At 40.9% G+C, this 7,887-nt stretch overlaps 1 pseudogene; it reads right to left on the bottom strand.

Moving 5' to 3' along the window:
* Nucleotides 1-214: 214 nt before the first annotated feature.
* Nucleotides 215-1,490, bottom strand: LOC143407321 (ectonucleoside triphosphate diphosphohydrolase 5 pseudogene; annotated as a pseudogene).
* Between the last annotated feature and the right edge of the window lie 6,397 nt (nucleotides 1,491-7,887).

Here is a 7,887-nt window from a genome sequence, read left to right as displayed (position 1 = left end):
AATAATTCACATTAGACAAGAAAGATTAATTCCACCCAAATCTCTAGGCTCAAAGTCAAGATCTATATATGAAAGTCCCTCCACCCTGATAAAGCCACCTACTGCACTCAATCCATGTTGTCCCCAGACTAGCTCAGAAAATGAACAAGTCTTTTCTTCTTCTCCCCTTAAAAAGGTTGTTGGTGAATGCGGGCCTCAGAGGAAGTGCTTGGCCTCAGTGGGAGATGCCCAGAGACTGCAATAGGTGAAAGGTGACCCCCAAGGCCCAGTCTGTTTCTATGTTGCTCACTTTCTTGGTGAGCTGTAAGAAGGTGCTATCTGCAAAGCCAAAGCCTTCTTTTAGCAGGGCAGTGATGTATGAGCTCCATGCATAGGAAAGGACTGTCTGAGGTGAAGTTCTCCAAGTTATCTCACACTTCCCTGGCTTTTCCTTCAAAGTCTTCGACTTTTAAAACACCCTCCTTTTTCATTATCAAGCATGTGTGTTTCAACCACTTGGTCATAATAGTAAGAGAAAGCATAGGAGGAGCTTCCTTGTATCTCCGCTGGCTGGTAAAGCTTTCCTTGCACCACCCCCAGCACTTCATTGTAGTAGGGCTCAAAGCCCATCTCCCTTCTCAGTTGCCACCAAACTGGTATTTCACACCCACAAAGATCCACTCTGCTTCCAACCATCTTGGTAAACAGGCACTTTGGAAAATGTATCCATCAATTCCTTCTGTTTGCGGGGCTCCCAGGGTTGCTAGTCCTGCAGCTTTCAATCCAAATCCCAAGTAACTATGTGTATAGATTTTATAAGTGCTGTTAAACATCTCAAAGCAAGTGAGGTATCCCTTAGGGGTTGGTTCCAGGGTTTTCTTAAACTGCAGCAGGAACGTGATTTGGGTGGAGGCCCTCCAAGGTCCAGAGTCCTGAGGGTCTCCTAGCTATGGCCATGTAGCTGACTTGTTAGGAAACTCACAGTAACCCAAGCCAATATGCCTTCATAATCCATCCATGATGCTACCAATGTCATCTGGGACTGGGAAAGGTGACTTCTTGAAGATTTTCTCCCAAGAGCAGAGCCTGGACTTTCTGTTTGGGCGGTAAGTGCAGATCTGCTGTTGCCTTCAGGACCACTGGGGTCCTTTTCCAGTGACTTCGGGGAATTGAGTCTTTGGCCACCTCTAGGAGTTCTTCAACAGTGTCAGCACCTGCTTAGGTTGATTTACAAAAGCATAAAGTGCTGGCTTCACAGAACCAAAGATTTCCCATTCCAGAACTGGAAGCTGTCCCAGTATTTTCTGCACAAAGGTATAAACATGAATTCGAGTTCCAGCGCTTCCTGCATCAAACATAATTCTATACAAGGTGCTGGCACTGACATTTATGGGACACATGGAAGACAAGAAGACACCCTCAAACCAAGTCTGCTGGTCTCGGTGGAAGACAGTGCTACAAACACAGGATGTCAACAGCACATAAAAGACTGTGCCCCCGGAAGTGGCCATATTCTATCCAAGTTGGTGACTTAAAGTTTGGTTGTGGAAGGAATGTTGCTCACCACCCTGTAGTGGATCTTAAAGCACTCACTTCGGTTGATTCTTCTTTTACAGAAAATGAGCTGGTCACACAGATCAATCTACATAGCTTGTGTCCAGATACCTGTTCTACCTACCAGGACCATAATGATCTTGTCTGCATGAGGACTCAGCCAATATACTCCACATTTCTATGTTGACCAAGAACACATGCATCGCCCTGGCCTAATTGATTTATTTTAAATCTCAACTGATAAGATAGTATGAACCATTTATTTTTACATGGTTTTAGATATCCATGTCAAGATAAGTAATCATCAATGTTTCAGAGAGCAAAATGTCTTAAAACCCTATGTCCATTTTATCCATGTTTCAAAATTATTGAGTAGGGAGCAGGGAATGAAAGCGGTGTAGTTTAAATAATGGCAGATATTGACAGCTACTGAAACTGAGTTGTTGGTACAAGAACATCAACTATATTGCTCTGTGTTATATATGTTTAAAATGATCATTAAAGATCTTTTTAAAATCTTCATTGCAGAGTCTTTCAAAATTGAACTGGAAAATAAGGGAAAAGAAACTTTTAAATTTTCAAGGTAACCTGTATACTATTTGATATTTAATGTCTTCCCCTGAATTCATATGTTTAAAATTCTGGGATTTCCTCAGAAAGTTTGCTTAAAAAAAAAAAAAAAAAGCAGCCCACTAGGAGATAAAGTCTCTAGATAAGACTTAGGGACTTTCCTATCTTGAGCTAGGTCATGAAGTTATCAAATCATGATGGCTTTAAATGCTCTACAACACATCTTTGGAAAGGAGGATTGTGGATCTCTGACTTCAGAGGCAGCAAGGGGACTCCATTCCCACAGGGTGAAAGCAGGTAAGAGCACACTGTGCTCACTCTACAACCTCCCCGCCCTGCCTGCAAGGGGATAATAGGCCTGATTACAGACCCAGCTGTGGTAAGCTAGTCCTCTCTCCTGACTCATTTGCAAAACATAGCCAATCTACAATTCCAGGAATAGCTTAAATCCTTTACAGATAATGATGGAGTTTTGCATTTAAAAAAAAAAAAAAAAAAAACTTTCTTGAATTCTAAAATAGTGCTAAAACAAATAAGAGCCAGCGCTGTGTTTTTGATATCTTTTTAGATGTATACAGTCTTCAAAATTCAAAAGACATGATTTTTGCCTGTCTGGCAACATCATGTCTGTTCAACCTCTGATGCACTTTTTTATTTATGCCAAAGATGGAGTATGTTTCAGGGGGTAGGAGATGTTCTAGACTCATGGTTTTGGAACAACTTATATCTTCTGAAACAGCCTGGAAATGTGTACTTCAGCTCTCACCTCCTTAAGCGTGATCAGTTGAATTTGGTAGAGCTTAATGATTCTACTTTGACCTCTGATCCTTTCACTAGTCATAATTTACCAATTCACTGAGGTGCTAATTTCAGTAGAAGCAGAAATATCACCAGGCTCCGTAGTGGTAGTGCTCACCTGTAATCACAGCAGCTCGGGAGACTAAGGCAGGAAGATCACAAGTTCAAAGCCAGCCTCAGTAACAGTGAGGTACTAAGCAACTCAGTGAGAGCCTGTCTCTAATAAAATACAAAAAAGGGCTGGGGAGTGGCCCAGTAGTTGAGTGCCCCTGAGTTCAATCCCTAGTACCCACCCTGAAAAAAAAAAAAAAAGCAGAAATATCATCTTAAGCCTCATTTAAGCCTCTGATTCCTTAGCAAGTTATTACATAGCAGATTACTGGTACAAAATTTTCAAAAATAAACCATTTAAACTGAGGTTGAAGTGAGTGAAGACTAGTAACAGTGCAATGAATTTGGTTATATCTAATGTCTACCTTACACATTTGTTATAAACAACTGTAGGGAAATAATTTTAACGCAGTAAGACATTCGTTCAACAAAAAGACTTGCTACCACCTCACAGCCATTACTATTGAAAACTACAAAGTAACAAGTATTGGCAATGATGTACAGAAATTGAAACCCTTGCTCATTATTGATAAAAATGTTAAATAAGCAGTTGCTATGAAAAGGTGTATTTCAGTTCCTCAAGATATTAAAAACAGAATCACCATATGATCCACAAATTCCATATCTGAGTATTCATCCAAGAGAATTGAGCAAGATTTTTCTTTTAGTCTTTGCATCACTGTGACCAAAGACCTGATGCAAGAACAACTTAGAGGAAGAAAAGTTTATTTTGCCTTATGATTTCATAAGTTCAGCCTATGGTCAGGCAATTCCATGGCTCTGGGCCCCAGGTGAGGCAGAATATTATGGTGGAAGGGCACAGCTGCTCAAAACATGGCAACCAAGAGGTAGAGAGAGGGAGATCTGCACCCCAGAGACAAAGCATGAATCCCAAAGACATGCCCCAAGTGGCCTACTTCCTCCAGCCACACCCTAACTGCAGTTATCACCCAGTTACTCCATTCTGGTCTAGCTCACTAATTAAGTTTCAGCTCTTATAATCTAATTATTTCACCACTGAAAATTCTTCCATTGCTTCACACATGAGCTTTTAAGAGACCACTCTTTTCTAAACCATAACACTTCTCCCTGACCCCAAAAGCTCATGCCCATCTCATAATGCAAAATACATGTAATCTTAACAGTTACAGCATTGCTCAAAAGTACAAGTTCAAAATCTCATCTGAGACACAAAGCAAACATGTGGATATTTTCCCCTGTAAACATCAAAAGCAAGTTACACATACCAAATATATCATAGCACAAATTAAACATTTCCATGCCACAAGGGAGAAATAGGGGCATAGGAAGAAAGGATGGAAACAAATAAGACCTAAATCCAGAGCTGGACAAACAAGTCCTACAGCACCATGGCACCTGGGGCACATGGCATTGGGATATTCTCTCTTGTGTAGCTCTGCCCCTATGGTCTTGCCAGTTGCAACCCACATGACCTCTCCCTTGACTCGTTCCTGATCCATTTCTGCAACTTTCCTTGGCATACATTCCAAGTGACTGACATCTCTTAATCTCAGGAGTCTCCACTGCAGCTTTGGCTTCCTTCTTCCTTCTCTATGCATCTCTGTCTCAGGGGCAAACCACAGGGACTCCAACCTATTTAACTTTACCTGGCCTCCCAGGCCTTCCTTGGAAATCTCAGCATTCCTACAAACCAGAACCACGTGGTTGATGCCTACACCTATTGCCAATCCAAACAGTAGCCAAGCCTCCTGGGGCCCTGGCTACACAACCCCTGAGAACCTGGGTGGCTGAACAAGATGAAACTACTTCTTAGACCCCTCTGTGCAAGCAGGGTGCACCCATTGTTGCTTCTCAAAGTAATATTTACTTTTATACACTTGAGCCTGAGACAGATGTGGTCTTGTCAACTCCAGAGATGACCTCAAACCATCTTTCCTTTTCTAGGTATAGGACTTAGCATCTCTTTAGTGGCTATAATATCTATAACCACCTCAACTTCCCTAGCTTCAATTCTATTCACACTTTTCTGGCCAACTGTGGGTTTTTCAAACCTTTATCATCTGCTTTCTGCTCCTGATTATCGCTGTAAACTTAGCTAAAAGATGCCAGCAATATCCGTGCCATCACGTGAAAGCTGTGCTGCCTTGAAATTTCCTCCAGCAGATTAATTAGCCCATTACTATTAAATTCAGCTTTACATTAAAGTCTCAGGACATGAGCAAAATGTACATTACTTCTTTGCCAGAAAGCAATATGAATGACTTCTAGTCCAATTTCCAATAGAGTCCTCATTTCCCACTGAAACCTCATGAGCACGATTTTTACCAACCACAGTCCTACGGGCATTCTGGTCATCTGAGCCCCCACCAAACTCACCCATTAAATTCCACTTACAGCATTCCAAAGCTTTTCCAGCTTGCATCTCTAAACTTTTTCAAACTTCCTCCTATAAACTCCAAAAAGCTCCAAAGCTTCTGGATCACCTGGTCAGGTTTATCACAGAAACAACCCTACTTCTTGGAACCAATTTCTATTATAGTCAGTTTTTTTTTGTTTGTTTTGTTTTTGTTTTTGTTTTTGTTTTTTTCACAACTGTGACCAAAAGACCTGACAAGAACAACTTAGTGGAGGTTTCAGAGGTTTAGTGCATGGTTAGATTTAGATCCAAGGTGAGGCAGAATTTCATGGAGGAAAAACAGCACAAGACATGACAAGCCAGGAAACACAGAAAGAGAGAGAGAGAGCACTCCAGGGACAAAAAATAAGCCCCCAAAGTATGCCCCCAGTGACCTACTTCCTCTAGCCAGATCTTATCTGCCTATAGTTACCACAGTTAATGATTCCTGTGGATTAACTCACTGTTATAGCTCTCATAATCTAGTCACTTTGCCTCTTAAAATTCTTACATAGCCTCACAAATGAGCTTTTGGGGAACGCTTCATATCTAAACAATAACAGTCAAGAAGAAATATTTATATGCTCATATTCATAGCAGCATTATTCATAATAACCAAAAGTGGCAGCAATGTAAACGTCCACTGGCAGATTATTGGAGGAACAAAACGTGGTTCTGTACACACATAGAGGGGAATATTATTCAGATTAGTACAACATGAATGAACTTTTACACTAAGTGAAGTTAGCCAGTCACAAAAATACAAATACTCAGCTCATATGGGAAACTTAGAGTAGTCAAATTCATAGAGACAGAAAGCACATGGTGGTTGCCAATAACTGAAAAGGGGTGAATGGGGAGTTGCTTTTTAATGGACATAGAGTCTTAATTTGGAAAGATGAAAACAGTTTTGGAAATTGATTACACAACAATGTGAATATACTTAAGTGCTATAGAACTGTCCTCTTAAAAAGATGGTAAATTTTATGTTACATGTACTTCACAACAATTCTTTTTAAGTCAAACAAAGCCTTCCATTCCTATTCTCTAGAGTCTTTTGAAAGTGTTACTGACTCTAGGGCCCAGGTGGTCATGCTCTTAATGGAGCTCCCAGATGAATTGCTCCAAGGATGCATTGTAAATCAGTTGGAAGCCCCAGAGCACAGCAGTAGACAGCAGAGAAGAAACCATAGCTGGTAGAGCTTGATGAGGTGCCACTTTGAGACATAGGCAGGTTGCATTTGGCTATGTCCAGTAACATACAAGGCACTAGATTCAAAAGTTTCAATCAGGGATTTCATCTAAATTGACAACAGACACACACTGCAACAATGTCTATCTTATCAGATGTACCCTTCAGCATACAAAAATGTGAAGGTAGAGACCCAATTTTAGGTTAAACAGATGCATCAATAACTGTAGTCAGTGCGTGCTTCCTGCTGCCCACCTTCGCACTCTTTGCCCATACTTGTGCGGGGGGGGGGGGGGGGGGGGGGGGGGGGCGGGTATTGAAAACCAACTACTGGATACAATTGTGAAGTTCTAGAGCCAAAAGGGCATTCAGAGATACTCTGTCTCAAGGTGGAAAATAAGTTTTAACTTTCATGGCAACCCCAATCATTTGGTGATAGCTACCTTGAAAGTGATACTGAAAAAATTCCAAAGCTACTTCTGGACTTAATGAGAAACCATGCCTTGATGGGTAGATATGTCAGACCAAGATTATTCAGAGATACTGAAATGGAGGTGGAAATAAGTCAGCAGTCCAAAGCCCATTCTTTGAGGAACACAGTGACTTCCCAAGTATGAAGAGCAAGTTGGTGAGCTATAAAATGGAATTTGCCTTGCATATTCCTACCAATTTCCAGATCTAAGAATTGGAAATTCACTGGGACAAGGGGAGGCAAGGAAAAAGAAGGTGAGTTTGGGGATATCTTCCTCCACATAGCTAGAATATTTCTAAGTGAGGTGGCCTCCAGATTTGGATGAGCTCACCAGAAAAGAAATAGCAGAGAATCATAGAAGCAGGAAGACAAAAATGAAAGCCTGTAAGAGGAGAAACATCCAGAAAAAGATATGCTTCTTAAGAATCAGAAGGGAGGGTTAGGGCGGTAGCCCAGTGGTAGAGCGCTTGCCTAGCCTGTGTAAGGCGCTGGGTTCAATTCTCAGAACCGCATATAAATACATACATACATACATATATACATAAAAGTTGGAATACTGCATCTCTGAGAGTGTAGAGGACCCCTATCCAGCATCAACAACCAAAAAAAAAAAAGGAATCAGAGAAGACCTGTTTTGTTTTTCCTGATTATTAATATAAGTTCTACCAGCTCTCCTGTTAATCATATTAACTAATGTCTCTGACATCTGATACAGAGTTTGTGACTCTGGTATTTAGATAATCCATGGATTTGTTTCTATTGTCTGTTTTTCCTTTGGTTTTGATCATGAGTTTCTGTCTTCTGGTATTCCAGTTAGCTCTTAATTACCATATT

Source organism: Callospermophilus lateralis, chromosome 9 (genome assembly GCF_048772815.1).
Source record: "Callospermophilus lateralis isolate mCalLat2 chromosome 9, mCalLat2.hap1, whole genome shotgun sequence".
Taxonomy (NCBI): Eukaryota; Metazoa; Chordata; class Mammalia; order Rodentia; family Sciuridae; genus Callospermophilus; species Callospermophilus lateralis.
The sequence above is the reverse complement of the archived record's forward strand: the minus strand, read 5'-3'. Positions and strand labels throughout refer to the sequence as shown.